Consider the following 17,943-nt stretch of genomic DNA (forward strand, 5'->3'; position numbering starts at 1 on the left):
AAGCAATGTAATGCCCCATTTGGTAAACAGCATGAAGTCATTTTCTTCAAACTGCATGAGTGAGGCATGTTTTTCCATCACCTAAAAGCTGCCACAACAGGATGTGGCAAGATGTAGATGTGGCAAGATGTAAAACATTTTGCTACAGAAAACGAAAATGAGTGCTTCTTATTGGAAGAGTTCAGATAGGACCTCCCTCCTCACTCCGCTTCGGATTGTTTCCTTTCATGACTACTGATTGCAACCCTGAATGGTTCCTTCCCAGCCAACACATGATCCCAGCAATCAGCACATGTCGACGCGATGCCATGTGTGTCCACAGATCTGTCATTCTCTCATGACCGTTTCTCTTATGTCACCTTGCAAGATTTCACCCAGCATTTCGAAAGTGTTGATCACTGAGATTGAGACCAGCTGATATCGCAACCCAAAACTCCCTTGTCACTCATGGTTCTCACTCTCCGTGCCACCCAAATAACCTCCCTCTCTCTATCCCTCTTCATATTCTGTCTGTCTCTGCTAAGCCGTTTGATACGGAGCTCTCTGCTCCCTTCTGCTCCCTTTGATGATCCAACACTGTCTACCTCGCCTCCAGTTTCCCTCCAGCACCATGTGGCTCGCTTGCCATGCATCGAGAGAGAGAGCGTTGTCACAAGGCTCCAGCCGGGAACGCTCTCAACTCCCAGTAACTTTTGATTTTTGTTGTGTTTTGTTTTATATTGTTCGCTATTACTGCACTGTTGGATCTATAAACACAAGCATTTCGATGGACCTGCAATAACATCTGCAAAATATGTGTACGCAACCAATACCATTTGATTTGACAGTGGCGTTGCATATAAGTGCACTAGAGAAGGCATAGGTTTTTCAACTCTATATCTAGGATGGACGGATAATCAATTGATCGACACCTACCTACTAAACTGTGAGAGCCCTTTTTTAAGAGAGTTTACCAAGAAGGATGATCTATTTGCCATCGCATAGTAAAGCTGAATGCTCAAGCCATGAATGAACACTACCCAGCCTGCCATGATAGTCCATCTTGTGAACTATTTGTTGCATATCTTTTTTTGTTGTTGCTTAAAGTGCTTTGAGAACGTATTGAAAAGCACTATAAAAAATATATAAATAATAATAATTAAATTAAGGCTGGGTATGAGTGTGACATGCAGTAACTGTCAAACTGCCAGCTCTGAACGCAGCCCTCATCTCACAGCTTCACTATTCTACATGACCACTCATATTACCAATTTAGGGATCAACTGAATTCATAGTTTATTTTAAAGTGGATTTCTTATGAGTGTCAGCACATTACACTGATAAGCAACGGAATTGTCACATATAGTTGTCAATTAATATGGCATGCTACCTACAGGTGTTTATTCACATATTTCAGATAATTGTTCCCTTTCCTTTCAGTTTGAAGGTGCACATATTGCTGATCCATAATCCTTGGAATTCCCTATGTCAGTGCATAAAATACATTTATCCTCACACATTTTTTGTAAAGGATTATCTGCCTTGTCATTTGAATGTGAATCGTCAGAAATCAATAATAGGTTGCACTCTCAAATCTACCCCATTCATAGACGCTAACTGCTTTAGTGCCTATTGACAAGTGGAGGCTCTTCAGAGGAGGAAGGGGAGGACCATCCTCTTCAGTGAATTTCATAAAAATACAAAATAATGAAAGATTCAAAAATATCCTTTTTAGATAAAACTACAACATATATTCACGTTACCAAATAATTGATTAAAACACACTGTTTTGCAATAAAGGTCTACAGTAGCCTCAACAGCACTCTGTAGGGTAGCACCATTGTGTAGCCTGAGGACAGCTAGCTTCCGTCCTCTTTTGGGTACATTGGCTTCAATACAAAACCTAGAAGGCTCATGGTTCTTACCCCCTTCCATAGACTTACACAGTAATTATGGCAACTTCCGGAGGACCTATCAGAGCTCTTGCAGCATGAACTGACATGTTGTCCACCCAATCAAAGGATTGGCATAAGCATAAGCTACAGCTAGATAGCACTGCAGTGCATTTGGTGAGTACTTGACTCAAAGAGAGAGAGAGAGAGAAAGAAAATAGTTGAACAGTTTTAAACAAATCATTTCTTAAGAGAGAGAGTTAGCTATATTTAGTTTTTTTTCTCACTTTAACTTACATAGCTTGAAAAGGCAGATAGCTAGTTTAGCCTACTCAAACACCCGGCTCAAACAGAGGGATGCTATGTTAAGTTGGTGGCTATCCAACACTGGAACAATTCCAAGTCAAGGTAAGCTTTTGTTTTGACATATTTATTGCCCCCAGGGCCTGCTAAACTGATTACTACACTGTACTGCATGCTTGTAGTGGGTTTATTAGCACATTAGTTCTATTAGCTATGTTGACTATGACGTTACTTTAGCTAATATGGTGACAATGATGTAAGCTGTGTGTAGCGGTTATGATATGAAGGTTTGGCTTGGAAAGGTTTTTTCTCCTGGTCACATACATACAGCTGATGTGTTATGCATTGAAGGCCACACGCGAAGGGACAAGGTGAGAGGAGGAGAGCGCGTAAATGCGAGAAGGAATACAACGAGCTGTTTCTATGTGGCGATGAAAGTTAACTGTTTATGTGTGATCAGGGGTGTATTCATTAGGCCGATTCTATCGAAAAACATTTCTTAAACGGAAACAAATGGAACGAAATGGGGATAAACATACCTGAATGTGTCCAATAGAAACTCTCATTTTAACTGTTGGACTAATGAATACAACAACGATCAGTTAGATGCTGGGAAGAGTGTGCATGGCGGTATTGAATGTGTCACTGTCTGTCACCACATATCTTTCTCTCGCCCTCTGTCCACCTATATTGTAAACTTTAATTCATAGGCTAGGTTGTAGCAACCTTATGATGGGAATAGGGAAAATTTGAGTATCATGTAGTAGCCGAAACCTATCGATGTCACATTGAACTGGGTGAATGGAATATGAATGACAGTGATCCAATATGCTGTTATAGAACTTAAATGGCACCGACCGCCACTGCTATTGACCTTAGTATCTTCTGACCGAGGACATTTTGTTAAGAGCCCTGACATTAGTCCAAACAGTAACAAGCATTTCGCTACACCCACAATAACATCTACTAAATATGTGTATGTGACCAATACAATTTGATTTGAAGTACATTGAAGTAAATCAACAAAACGTAAATTACTACACACCTTTATAGGGTTAGTGTTCCCACACGGCCATATCTCCACATTACATTGCGTGTTTAGGAAAGACAGATGGCCATCTGTGCTATCTAGTGTGCTCCGAAGACCTGTGTGTAAGCGTAACTAGGAAGGAAGTGTAGTTCATCAGCTGGAGGCACACACAGCTTGTGGATCTGTGCAAAACTGCTACAGTAAGTGTATCTTTTTTATTTTCAAGATTATTTCTCTCTGATAGGAAAGGTAACCGAAAACCAGTTAGAAAAATATGAATATTGACTTTTTTTTTACAATTTTTTATTTTTCTTTTCTCCCCAATTTCGTGGTATCCAATTGTTAGTAATTACTATCTTGTCTCATCGCTACAACTCCCGTACAGGCTCGGGAGAGACGAAGGTCGAAAGCCATGCGTCCTCCGAAACACAACCCAACCAAGCCGCACTGCTTCTTAACACAGCACGCCTCCAACCCGGAAGCCAGCCGCACCAATGTGTCGGAGGAAACACCGTGCACCTGGCTCCCTTGATTAGCTCGCACTGCGCCCGGCCCGCCACAGGAGTCGCTGGTGCGCGATGAGACAAGGATATCCCTACCGGCCAAACCCTCCCTAACCCGGACAACGCTAGGCCAATTGTGCGTCGCCCCACGGACCTCCCGGTCGCGGCCGGCTGCGACAGAGCCTGGGCGCGAACCCAGAGTCTCTGGTGGCGCAGCTAGCGCTGCGATGCAGTGCCTTAGACCACAGCGCCACTCGGGAGGCCGAATATTGACATTTCTAAACATTAAAACACAACCTCGGAATTGTAGTTCACATGGAGGCAATGGTGAGCGAATGTAATCGTTGAAAACCCTGCATAGGGAGAAGAAGGATTTTCGAGAGCCATCTCAAACCGACAGGATTTGTCAATATCAGAAAGAATGCATTCATCAATGAAAGCATCCATGAGCAGGGGTTGGAACCAAAATTATTTCTCAATAATTCTGAACAGAACCACCATTTTTTTGTTGTTTCTTTCCACTGTTCCGACCAGCAAAATAAAGTTCTGAACTGGTTCGAACCCTAAAAAAAGCACTGGTTTATATTGTTCCTTTTTAAAAAACCTGTGAAATGAACAGCTTTTTACATTACGCTCATTGAATTACTTCACCAATCAGTGTGGTTAGTGCAGGCAAGCTAGTTGATTACATACGTGATGGACAGACAAGTGTAACCTATGGCGCAAGATGCGACAGAGATTTTGGGAGTGGGGAGAGAGCGAGAGAGGGTTTGATGAGGAGGCTTGAAGTGCTGAGCATCTTGTTATGCTTCAGAGGGGGGAGGGACAGGTAGCCTAAACACGCACAGGCAAAGATTTTCAGCTTGCATGCTGACACTGGAACAAATTTCTTAGTGACAGAGTGAGGTCTTTGTGTAGGCGCCTTGTTGTGGGACCAAAAAAATGTCTGGAACGTAAAATAACATTATTAAAACTTAAATCGGGCTAGGGTCCTTTTTTCTCAATTTCCGCCTGAATGATGTGCCCAAAGTTAACTGCCTGTTGCTCAGGCCCTGAAGCCAGGATATGCTTATGATTGGTACCATTGGAAAGAAAACACTTTGACGTTTGTAGAAATGTTAAAATAATGTAGGAGACTATAACACAATAGATATGGTAGGAGAAAATCCAAAGAAAAACCAACCAGATAATTTTTTTTGAGAGCCAATGCTCTTACAATGGAGAGTATAAGGAAATAATGAAATCTAGCTCCCAGGATGCAACTCCTATGGCTTCCACAGGGTGTCATCAGTCTATGTTCAAGGTTTCAGGCTTGTTTCTTCCAAAACTAGTAAGAAATATACATTTTAGTACTGGGACACACTCTTGGAAATTTGTGTTTGGGCGCGCCATGAAGACAAGACGCACCTGCTAATATTATAGTTTGATTACATTTTAGGGTATCTGAGGAGTCAATAGAAACGTATTTTGACTTGTTTTAACAAAAGATTTAGCGGTAGATTTTCAAATTCCTTTCTCTGCATGTTGAACGACTGGATTACTCAAATTACTAAACTGACCTTTTGGGATATAAAGAAGGATTTTATCTAACAAAAACGACACTACATGTTATAGCTGGGACCCTTTGGATGACAAATCAGAGGAAGATTTTCAAAAAGTAAATTAATATTTAATCGCTATTTGTGAATTTATGAAACCTGTGCCGGTGGAAAAATATTTTGATGTGGGGCGCCATCCTCAAACAATCGCATGGCATGCTTTCGCTGTAATGGCAAATGTAAATCATACAGTGCAGTTAGATTAACAAGAATTTCAGCTTTCAACCGATATAAGACTTGTATGTACCTACATGTTTAATATCCATAATTTTCTATTATTATTTATTTTAATTGCGCCCTCCAGTTTCACCGGAAGTTGTCCCGCTAGCGGAAGTTCCCATGCTTTTTAAAAGAAAGGTTTTGTTCCAGGTTCTGGTTCTGTTCCTTGAAAATGTCATTTTCCGGTTCTCGTCCCTGAACCGATTCCAACCCCTGTGCATGAGTGAATGGGCAAAATATACAACTGGAAATTATACAAACGGTTAGGCCCTTTTGTGAAATGTGAACTGTAAGTGCACCCAACCTTTTTTAGTTACATGATTCATCCTACTGCACAATATATATATATTATATAAATTGATTACAGCGGTTGAAATTACACAGACATTTATTCAGACATTTGGAACAACACAAATAAATAATCATAACATTTAAAACTATACACAAAAATAATACTCAAATATCAAAAAGCAGTAACAAAAACAAATAGAAACAAATTAAAAAGAGAATCGAATTATTACACTATTACCCTATTGCTAACAAAAAACACAAACAAAACTAAATTGCACAAATCCTACAGTATATCACACAAATAGAATAACACACTTATAGAGAGGAAGAGAACCTGATTATTGCACTTCAAACAAGAAACACACAAACTAAATTGCACACATGCCATCTAAACCCTGACCTTTCTTGCCTTCCTTGATGCAAAGTCATAAGAAATCTGATGACAGCAAGGCCACTAAGGCGTTCATGTGATATGGTGGACCTCAGGTAGGATGTGATGAGCTTCAGCTTTGAAAAGCTCCTCTCTGCTTCAGCTACGGTCACTGGAAGAGTAAGACACATTCTGAGAGCAGTCCACAAATATGGATACATTTGGACTGGTTTAATATTATTCTTAACGATTTCGCACAAACCAGAATTTTTTTTTAACAATATGTCTGTGAAACTACATATTCACAGTATTATGAATTAATTGTGGTTTATTTGGTATTAGTACTGTACAAAGTAAGAGGTGCGCTATTTGACAGATTCCCCCGCTCGCTTCCAGTGGGGAGACCTGAGGTCAACCTACCCCCGTCCCCTCCCCATCTCGTTCTTCTGAGTGGGAAAACTTCCCAGGCAATAGCCTGCCAAGCTCACAAACTAGAATCAGGGCGCCCACTCCGACAAGGTTAATTGACCCACAGTCCCACATGGTGACATGATATCATTGACATGACGTGCAAATGAGCAATAGAACACCGATCGCGCAAATGTCACCATTCTGATTCCGCCCTGTGCTGCCCCTGGCAAGATGTCACCTTGGGAGGCTGCCCATGTCGCCTATACCTAAATCCGCTACTGCATATGACCCTGAGGTTAAGTTGAGTCATTAAAGCTTCTCAATTATCAAGCTTACGTGCACATCCCTACATGTAATAGTTCCAGGTCAATCCAACAACCCCCTCGCCGATCCAAATGTCCAGCAAATCCCAAAATATTTATATCATTCCCAAAGACAATTGGTTATGTAGACTGCACCTTTCGATCAAACGGGGACAAATAAATTGGGTGGCCAGGGTATATGAGGAATCATTTTGCAGCCCAATTGCAGCTTATCGGCCGTTGAAAAAAGCTTGAAAAATGCCCTTGTGCTCCAGCCAGGTAATGGTTCACCAGCTTCCCTCTGCTGTGATATTAGATGTCATTTGGGGTGATGGGGGAGCAGCAATTACCCTTGTGCTTATGTCTAGGCCACTCTAGCCAGCTCTAATACTGCACCTCTCACTTGCCACTGTGTTTACAATGGGGACCTCATCACACACACACATCCTCTAGATTATATCACAGCTCCTGAACTCAGCCAAAGGCTAATAGCAGCAGCTGGCTAGGGGTCTGGGTGACCTGGCTGTCAGACACACACGCTCATACTCAAAAATGCATACACAGTCTAACGGACATAAACGTGTGTGTGTGTGTGTGTGTATAGTACATTCAAAATGATAGATGCACACATGACAGGTTCTTAGGATCTGGGTTGAGCAGGTAGCGTGAAGTAGAGGTAGACAACAGTGAACCAGTTCCAAAATGTATTTAACCCATCACAGTCTAAGCCGGGGAGACAGGGAGGTGGAGGGGGTTCTACTAAGCTATATGGAATTGTTTTAAGAAGGTCATACCAAGGATCATTTTGCTATTTGATTTGGAATTTTAAGACCCCTTGAAATTTAAGTCCCCCATTTTTATTTGGCATTACTGCTATTAGCCCATACAAACACATTGAATAACAGATTCACTACATGGAACAACAGATAGTCCCCACTCAAATTTTTCCAAAAGGAAGTTTGTTCTGAAGTCTCTGTCCTATATCTAAGAGATATAATATCAAGATTTTTTTAACCCTTTATTTTTGGCACCAGACAGTCTCCATATATACTTCCATACATTTTTTCAGCTGGTACCGGGGGACCTTCAGACGAGTCTTGTGAGGCCTGTGGGCAAACCATTTGGATGCTGCAGCCAATTTTCTGAGAAGACCGATTTTCACGATGTCTCATTGCTTGACAAACACTGCTCTAGCTCTGTCACCTTAGACTGCAGATGTGGAAGTTCGACATCAGCGGATGCGGTAGAGACGCACCTCAAAAAACATATCTGTAACTTAAACTGACTGATTTTTATGTGGATTTTTTTATTATGCTAATTTGATTTCTGCGGGGGTGTGGACATCAACTCAAGGGGGTTAAGGTATGTTTTTTCTATAACTGAACTCAAGTATCAGACCATTATCCATTCACATCTTCCTTTAGTTATTTTACATTGTATCAAATAAGTTCATTTAAAAACCATGCAAAATTTAAAATATACCATTACGAAGGAAATAAACAAAAAGCACAGGAAGTGGTGCAGCCCAAAAAGCAGGTGTCCATTTTCTTTAAGTTAAAGGCGCTGCATGGTCAATCTGACATCTGCATTGGCCATACAGCATTCACTGCGATGCGGCCTCCGCCGAAGTCAAATCAAACATAATCTTTGCGCTTCGCGGAGCAGCGTAGATGTCAAGGAAGTGCGTTTGTGTTCATACAGTACCTCCCACCCTCACCTGCCATCAACCAATCATGTCAATGTGGAGCTATACGGAGCCCTCCACATTGTTACAACATTTCGGAGGCGCACAGCGATGCGGTATGGAGCTCAATTTGTCCTGTGTGCCCCCAGAGGCTCCGCAATTGCGTCACACCCTCCATACGGAGTCTCCAACCACATTTTAGGATCAAGCAATCTTCAGTAGCCATGTGCTTTCACCAAAATGCTGCATTAAGGATCCACCATGCCGCGGGGCTGCATTCCATTCCTATAGGTTGCAACACTGCAACAGACAACTGGGTTTAACGCCACGTTCATGTCATGTCAGAAACTCGGGATATCAGAGTTGAAATGAACGTAAGTTATTTGCGTAGCGCTTCCTACTAGTTGATTCTGGTACCTCCCAAGTGTGGAAACTCGGGATCCGACTAGGATAACAAGTCAAAAATGTCAGAGTTTCCGACATGAACGTTGCATTAATACATGCAGGTGTAAAATCTATCCAATATACAATCAAATTGCTTTGTTTAGTCAGTGAGGCATTAGTCACACTTGTGAGGCTGTGACACACACACACACAAATGCTGCAGAAAATAATCAATTAACTACATATAGGACAAAAAGGACACAAGTAGAACTCCATAATTTGCCCCATATGCAGCTCAAAATAGTTTCCAAACAATGGACAGAACAATGACTGTGTTACCTGATAGACAGAATCAATTGAATTCCTAGTAAGAAACAGACAGACATCTTAGTAAGAGAGTTTTTCCTCCTGCCTGTACCTCTGTTAGTGTATTTCACTCACATCCCATGTAGCTGTCAGTCAACCTTCCTAAACCCTCTACTTCCTGCCCCCTCAGGTCTGTTTCAGGGGAAAGATTGAGACCCCAGTTTTCAACAGCCTCTGTACGATGATTGGCGGATGTCAGGGTGTCACCATAGCAACCACTCCCTATATAGTGTACTACTTTTAACCAGGGCCCATAGAGAATAGGGTACCATTTGGGACAGACACACCAAATCAGTTCTGGTGCAGTGTGGGAGTCAAGAAGCCCATACGGCTTTGTGTAGAGGGAAATCCAGTCTGGCATGAGGGATTACTCCATAACAGGGGGTCTAGTTCATCCGCCTCCCTCAGGCACCATCAACTGACTCCACTCCATGGTTATTGAGTTGCTATCATGCTATTATGGTCACCCCTAAGTCGTGGGAAGCTAAGATAACGAATGGCTTCCCATTTAACCTGACCCCATTACTGAAAGCCCCTGGATTGAAATGCAAGTTATCTACCATGAGATAGAGGGAGCAGTGGTGTGTAGTGCGTTGTGATTTGGTTATGTGACAGAAGACCTAGACTGTAAATTCTTACTCTACAGTAGCAGAAAGCTGTGCAGCGAAATGCAAGGTAATAACTGACATGTAAGTCAGTTCCTGTGATATTAGCAATTGATTAAACAGGAAGTGTTTAAAAAAACTGTTGATGGTAACTCTTTACAAGTAGCTTTCTTTGCAATAACCCAGTTAACTTGAATGTGATATGGTTGACAAGAGCCATGATAAGAGCGTTGCTAACTACATTTTATTGACAGATAAACATGGGCCTTTATATTTACATTGATAAAACAAGTCCTACAGGGCCTAGTTATGACACCTGGACTACTGCCCAGTTATATGGTCAAGTGCCACAAAGAAGGACATAGGCAATTTACAGTTGGCCCAGAACTGGGCTAATATCAATAACATGCATGCCAATCTCTTCTGCCTCTAAGTACAGTGGGGCAAAAAAGTATTTAGTCAGCCACCAATTGTGCAAGTTCTCCCACTTAAAAAGATGAGAGAGGCCTGTAATTTTCATCATAGGTACACTTCAACTATGACAGACAAAATGAGAAAAAAAAAATCCAGAAAATCACATTGTAGGATTTTTTACAAATTTATTTGCAAATTATGGTGGAAAATAAGTATTTGGTCAATAACAAAAGTTTATCTCAATACTTTGTTGGCAATGACAGAGGTCAAACGTTTTCTGTAAGTCTTCACAAGGTTTTCACACACTGTTGCTGGTATTTTGGCCCATTACTCCATGCAGATCTCCTCTAGAGCAGTGATGTTTTGGGGCTGTTGCTGGGCAACACGGACTTTCAACTCCCTCCAAAGATTTTCTATGGGGTTGAGATCTGGAGACTGGCAAGGCCACTCCAGGACCTTGAAATGCTTCTTACAAAGCCACTCCTTCGTTGCCTGGGCGGTGTGTTTGGGATCATTGTCATGCTGAAAGACCCAGCCATGTTTCATCTTCAATGCCCTTGCTGATGGAAGGAGGTTTTCACTCAAAATCTCACAATACATGGCCCCATTCATTCTTTCCTTTACACGGATCAGTCGTCCTGGTCCCTTTGCAGAAAAACAGCCCCAAAGCATGATGTTTCCACCCCCATGCTTCACAGTAGGTATGGTGTTCTTTGGATGCAACTCAGCATTCTTTGTCCTCCAAACACGACGAGTTGAGTTTTTACCAAAAAGTTATATTTTGGTTTCATCTGACCATATGACATTCTCCCAATCTTCTTCTGGATCATCAAAATGCTCTCTAGCAAACTTCAGACGGGCCTGGACATGTACTGGCTTAAGCAGGGGGACACGTCTGGCACTGCAGGATTTGAGTCCCTGGCGGCGTAGTGTGTTACTGATGGTAGGCTTTGTTACTTTGGTCCCAGCTCTCTGCAGGTCATTCACTAGTTCCCCCCGTGTGGTTCTGGGATTTTTGCTCACCGCTCTTGTGATCATTTTGACCCCACGGGGTGAGATCTTGCGTGGAGCCCCAGATCGAGGGAGATTATCAGTGGTCTTGTATGTCTTCCATTTCCTAATAATTGCTCCCACAGTTGATTTCTTCAAACCAAGCTGCTTACCTATTGCAGATGCAGTCTTCCCAGCCTGGTGCAGGTCTACAATTTTGTTTCTGGTGTCCTTTGACAGCTCTTTGGTCTTGGCCATAGTGGAGTTTGGAGTGTGACTGTTTGAGGTTGTGGACAGGTGTCTTTTATACTGATAACAAGTTCAAACAGGTGCCATTAACACAGGTAACGAGTGGAGGACAGAGGAGCCTCTTAAAGAAGAAGTTACAGGTCTGTGAGAGACAGAAATCTTGCTTGTTTGTAGGTGACCAAATACTTATTTTCCACCATAATTTGTAAATAAAGTCATAAAAAATCCTACAATGTGATTTTCTGGATTTTTTTTTCGCATTTTGTCTGTCATAGTTGAAGTGTACCTGTGATGAAAATTACAGGCCTCTCTCATCTTTTTAAGTGGGAGAACTTGCACAATTGGTGGCTGACTAAATACTTTTTTGCCCCACTGTATATGAGAGATTGACTGCATCACTAATTGTCTTTGTGAGAGGTAATGATGTGTTGAACAATAGGAGAGACCAAGTGAGGTTATGACAAAGCCAAGTGACTTGGTGTGTAGAGAAAAGAGAATGCCTACAACAGAGCCCTGGGGGATACCAGTAGTGAGAGCACCTGGTGCAGACCCAGATCCTCTCCAAGTCACCTGGTATGAGCGACCAGCCAGGTAAGATGCAGTCCAGGAGTGTGCAGAGCCTGAAATGCCCTGCCCTGAGTGGGTGGAGAGGAGTATCTGATGGTTCACGTTGTCGAAGGCAGCAGATTGATCTAGGAGGATGACAACAGAGGAGAGAGAGTCAGCTTTGGCAGAGAGAGCCTCCGTGACACAGAGGAAAGCGGTCTCAGTTGAGTGAGCCATCTTGAAGTCTGACTGGCTAGGGTCAAGAAGATTGTTCTGAGAAAGATAACGAAACAATTGGTCAAAGACAGCACACTCAAGTGTTTTGGAAAGAAAAGAAAGGGATACTAGTCTGCCGTTCTTGATGTCATAGGTTTTTTTTGAGGGGAGCGACTCTGGCCATCTTGAAGTCAGGAGACGCAGCCAGTGTTCAGAGATGAGTTGATGAGGGAAGGGAGTAATGGGATAAGTTGTCCTGAGATAGTCTGAAGAAGGCAGGAAAAGATCGGTCAAGTTGGCAGGTTGTCGGATGGCTGGATAACAATAGTTGCAGGATTCCATCTGGAGAGAGAGGGGAGAAAAAGATCAAGACATAGGGTAGTTCTGTGTGAGTGGGACCAGTGGACTCAGTAGGTTGACTGAATGAAGAGCGGATGTTGTCAACCTTTTTTCAAAGTGGTTGACAAAGTCGTCCACAGAGAGGGAGGTGGACGATTAAGGAGGGAAAAGGTGGGAAAGAGTGTCCCAGGGTTTGAGGCAGAAGCTTCTAATTTAGAGTGATAGAAAGTGGCTTTAGCAGTGGATACAGATGAAAAGAAGGCAGAGAGGAGGGAGTGAAGGATGATAGGTCCTCCGGAAGTTAAGTTTTCCTCTATTTTTCACTCAGCCCTGTTCTGTGAGCATGCAGTGAGTCACTCGGCCACGAAGCGGGAGGGGAGGGTCGAGCCGGGAGGAAAAGGGACAATGAGTCGAAGGATGCGGAAAGGGGAGAGGCAGAGTCAGGAGACAGGAGGGAGAAGGATTTAGCAGAAGGGAGAGATGATAAGGATCTGCAATATCTTCCACCAGCCCTTACATTTTCTCAAAACTTACATTTCACCTAAAACTCTGTCCCAATAAATCCATCCCAACTCAATCTACATTCAGTCATCACATACCCTAAAATCCATAACTGACAACCGATACGTTTCCTAAAATATCACTGCTTCTTCTGGTCATATACATCTTTGAAGGACAAACCATAGGTGGCATTTCAGCTAATCCATGTCAAACATTAGCATAGTCCAATGAGAGGGATCTATTTTTAGCATGCACCTAGAGACCGCCCATCTTGATATCCTCAAGTCAATTAAGAACCCGGTGCGAAATACTGCCCTACCAAGCAAAAAGGCAGTAACTGCTCATAGCGTGGAACTGAGAAAAGGGGCTTTTGTTTACCTTGGTTTCTCAATAACTTTATGCAGTTACTTGTCACGGCCATCGTCGGAAGGAGACCAAAGTGCAGCGTGGTAGGCGTACATTTCCCTTTATTATAGAATGTCGCCAACAAAATAAATGACGGTGACGCTTACGAGGGCTAAGTGCCAATAACAAAAGTCAACTACCCACAATCACAGGTGGGAAAAAGGGCTGCCTAAGTATGATTCCCAATCAGAGACAACGATAGACAGCTGTCCCTGATTGAGAACCATACCCGGCCAAAACATAGAAAACACAAATCTTAGAAATAAAGGACATAGAATGCCCACCCAAATCACACCCTGATCAAACCAAAAAGAGACATAAAAAAGTATCTCTAAGGTCAGGGTGTGACATTACTGCTAACATGACCCCCATTTTCTCCAAAACACAAGAGGCAGGATACTTGTCCACATGATTAAGCATGTATTTAATGTAGCAAAAATGATATTAACTCATTTTAAACCAAATGAGCAGTTACTGCCTTTTTGCTTGGTAAGGAAGTATAGCTGACGAAGAGAGGTGAATGGTGAGATGTGTTTAGACTACTAATAAGGCTACGTTTACACAGACATCCTCATTTGGATATTTTGCCACAAATTTGTTTTTGGACCGATCAGATCAGATCTTTTGTAAATAATAGGGCAAAATATCAAAATGGTGATGACTGTGTAAACACAACCTATGGCTTTAGTATAGGTTTGAATGGGTTCCATATATATATATATATATATATATATATTAAACGGCTGCATTTACACAGGAAGTCCAATTCTTATGTTTATTCCACTAATTTGTCTTTTGACCAATCACATCAGCTCTTTTTCAGAATTTGACTTTTTATCCACGCCAAACATGGTGCAAAACCACATCCACATTTCAAAGCAGTGCTGATTGGTCAGAGTTCAGTTGTTCCCTCTGACAAAGGGCACACGAGAGAAGGAAGAACGCTAGAGATGGAATCCCTACGAAAACATTGCCATCCAAACCTTGCATTTTCCCGAATTTGGATATGTAGTTGCATTAAAGTATGTAATGTAGCTTTTTAGTGAGTGATTGCAGCCAGCCTGACTGACCAGATGGATAGCATTGACATCATGGATAATTACATTGTTTTTGGAGGTTGGTAAGCTGTGAATTATATCAAGTGTTATCACTAGTTTACAATGCCAATTGAGCTAAAGCTGTCTAGTAGTGTGCATTGTCTAGCGTTAGCCTAGTGGGGTTAGGGAGGTGTTTAAGAAAGAACTGATACTTAGCTACTATAAGGGCACAAGGCGAGGCCCAGATGCAGACACAGGAGGCAGATGGTAGAGTCCAAGATGTTTATTAACAATCCAAAAGGGGTAGGCAAGACAATGGTCATGGACAGACAAAAGGTCAAAACCAGTTCAGAGTTCCAGAGGTACCGAATGGCAGGCAGGCTCGAGGTCAGGCAGGCAGAAATGGAGTCCAGAAAAACATGCAAAGGTCAAAACTGGGAGGAGTAGAAAAGCAGGAGCACAGGAAAACACATGCCGGTTGACTTGAACATACAAGACGAACTGGCACAGAGAGACAGGAAACACAGGGATAAATACACCAGGGAAAATAAGCAACACTTGGAGGGGGTGGAGACAATCACAAGGACAGGTGAAACAGATCAGGGCGTGACAGCTACATGACATTTGCACTAGTTGGTAGCTAAAATAGATGCTGCATAGCTAGCTCTAGCTGAATGGGCAAAGCAAGCTCCATTGATTCACTATTACTGGCAATCATGTAATGTTAGCTATCTACAGAGCCACTTGTTGCTTGTCTTTCTTTTAACTCATTTCAAACAAGGCGGCGAAACTGCACATCTCCCATGGTTTGTGGCATGGTAGGCATGAGAAAACTCTAAATTCTCTGTTCATGGGGATGCCCTCTCTAGCGTTCTTCCTTTCTCATACACATTTACTTCATCACAGGGAACGTCCGACCTCTGACTCTGGCTTTGAATGTTGCTAGGTTACCAGTGGGCGTATTTTTGCACCAAGTTTGGTGTATGTTTGAACAAAAGACTAATTAGTGAAAGAAATATCAGAAATGGGCTGCCTGTCTAAACACAGACTTTCTGTAACTCAATGAAAAGAGTCCTGTAATATAGTCCTGTATTAAATTAAAATCTCCCTACCATCATACAGTGCCTTCAGAAGGTATTCACAACATTTGTTGTTACAAAGGGGGATTAAAAAATTGACTTAATTTAATTTTTTTACAACAATTTACACAAAATACTCTCATGTCAAAGTAGAAGAAATATAATCACATTTGGTAGAGATTACAGCTGAGTCTTTCTGGGTAAGTCTCTAAGAGCTTTCCACACCTGGATTGTTCAACATTTCCCCATTATTCTTTTCTTTAAGCTCTGTCAAATTGGTTGCTGATCAATGCTAGATATCTATTTTCAGGGCTTGCAATAGATTTTCAAGCAGATTTAAGTCAAAACTGTAACTCTGCCGCTCAGGAACATTCACTGTCTTCTTGGTAAGCAACTCCAGTGTAGATTTGGCCATGTGTTTTAGGTTATCGTCCAGCTGAAAGGTGAATTCATTTCCCAGTGTCTAGTGGAAAGCAGACTTAACCACTCTAGGATTTTGCCTGTGCTTAGCTCCATTCTAATAATTTTTTATCCTGAAAAACTCCCCAGTTCTGAACGATTACAAGCATACCCATAACATGATGCAGCCAGCACTATGCTTGAAAGTATGGACAGTGGTACTCAGTAATGTGTTGTATTGGAGTTGCCCCAAACATAACACTTCATATTCAGGACAAAAAGTGAATTGCTTTGCCACATTCTTTGCAGTATTACTTTATGCCTTGTTGCAAACAGGATGCACGTTTTGGAATATTTTTTATTCTGTATAGGTTTCCTTCTTTTCACTCTGTCAATTAGGTTAGTATTGTGGAGTAACTACAATGTTGTTAATCCATCCTGTTTTCTCCTATCACAGCCATTAAACTGTAACTGTTTTCAAGTCACCATTGGCCACACGGTGAAATCCCTGAGGGGTTTCCTTCCTCTCCGGCAACTGAGTTGGGAAGGACCCCTGTATCTTTGAAGTGACTAGGTGTATTGATACACCATCCAAAGTGTAATCAATAACTTCACCATGCTCAAAGGGATATTCAATGTCTGCTTTTTTATTTTTACCCTTCTTTGCACAGCATTGGAAAACTTCCCTGGTCTTTGTGGTTGAATCTGGGTTTGAAATTCACTGCTTGACTGAGGGACCTTACGGATAATTGTATGTGTGGGGTACAAAAAAACATATTATTATTATTGCACACAGAGGGTGTCCATGCAACGTATTATGTAAGTTGTTAAGCACATTTTTACTCCTGAATTTATTTAGGCTTTCCATAACAAAGGGGTTGAATACTTATTGACTCAAGACAGTTCAATTCACCTGTGGCAAATGGCGGCTCTCAACACCCGACAACAGAAAGAGTTGGCCACTACTATACGAGAGGTTATTTGTGAGGAAATTACCTCTTCCCTCGACTTGCAATTAAAATCGATAAATTAATCTCTTGCACTGCTCACTTCTAAAGTGGATACCTACTCAACTAAAGTGGAAATTTGTAGACAACGGCCAATGTGACAGAGGGTCGATTCCATGACCTTGAAACACCGTGATCTAAGCTAGAAAGGGAAATCAATTTCCTAAAAAAGAAAACAGAATCACTTGAAAATCATTCCTGTAAATTCAATGTGGGCGTCACAGGATTTGAAACTGGTGTGGAAGCGGGCAACCCAACTTCCTTCATGAGAAATACACAGAAAAAATATAAACTCAACATGCAACAATTTCACTGAGTCAGTCCAAATCAGTCCATTGAAATAAATGTATTAGGCCCTAATCTATGGATTTCACATGTCTGGGAATACAGATATGCATCTGTTCATCACAGATCCTTGTGACATGGGGCTGTGCATTATCATGCTGAAGCATGAGGTGAAGGCAGCAGATGAATTCATAATTCATGAATTCTATAATTCATTCTATAATTAACATTCAATACTCTGGCAAAAGCTCTGGTGGACATTCCTGCATTCAGCATGCCAATTGCATGCTCCCTCAAAACTTGAGACATCTGTGGCGTTGTGACAAAAATGCACATTTGTGACTCGTATTAGGAAACAAGATGTATGCCGTGCGTCACTACTTTTGAGCGTGAACATTTATTTTTGATCAAAATGTGTTTTTTGTCAGGAATGCCTTCTGGAACTTTCATGTGCCTTAATAAATATGTATAAAATTGTTAGATTATGAGTCTAGTTGGTTTAGCCACGAAAAAAGACAGGCACCTGTAATGAATACTCA

The sequence above is a fragment of the Salvelinus namaycush genome, chromosome 17 (assembly GCF_016432855.1).
Source record: "Salvelinus namaycush isolate Seneca chromosome 17, SaNama_1.0, whole genome shotgun sequence".
NCBI classification, from domain to species: domain Eukaryota; kingdom Metazoa; phylum Chordata; class Actinopteri; order Salmoniformes; family Salmonidae; genus Salvelinus; species Salvelinus namaycush.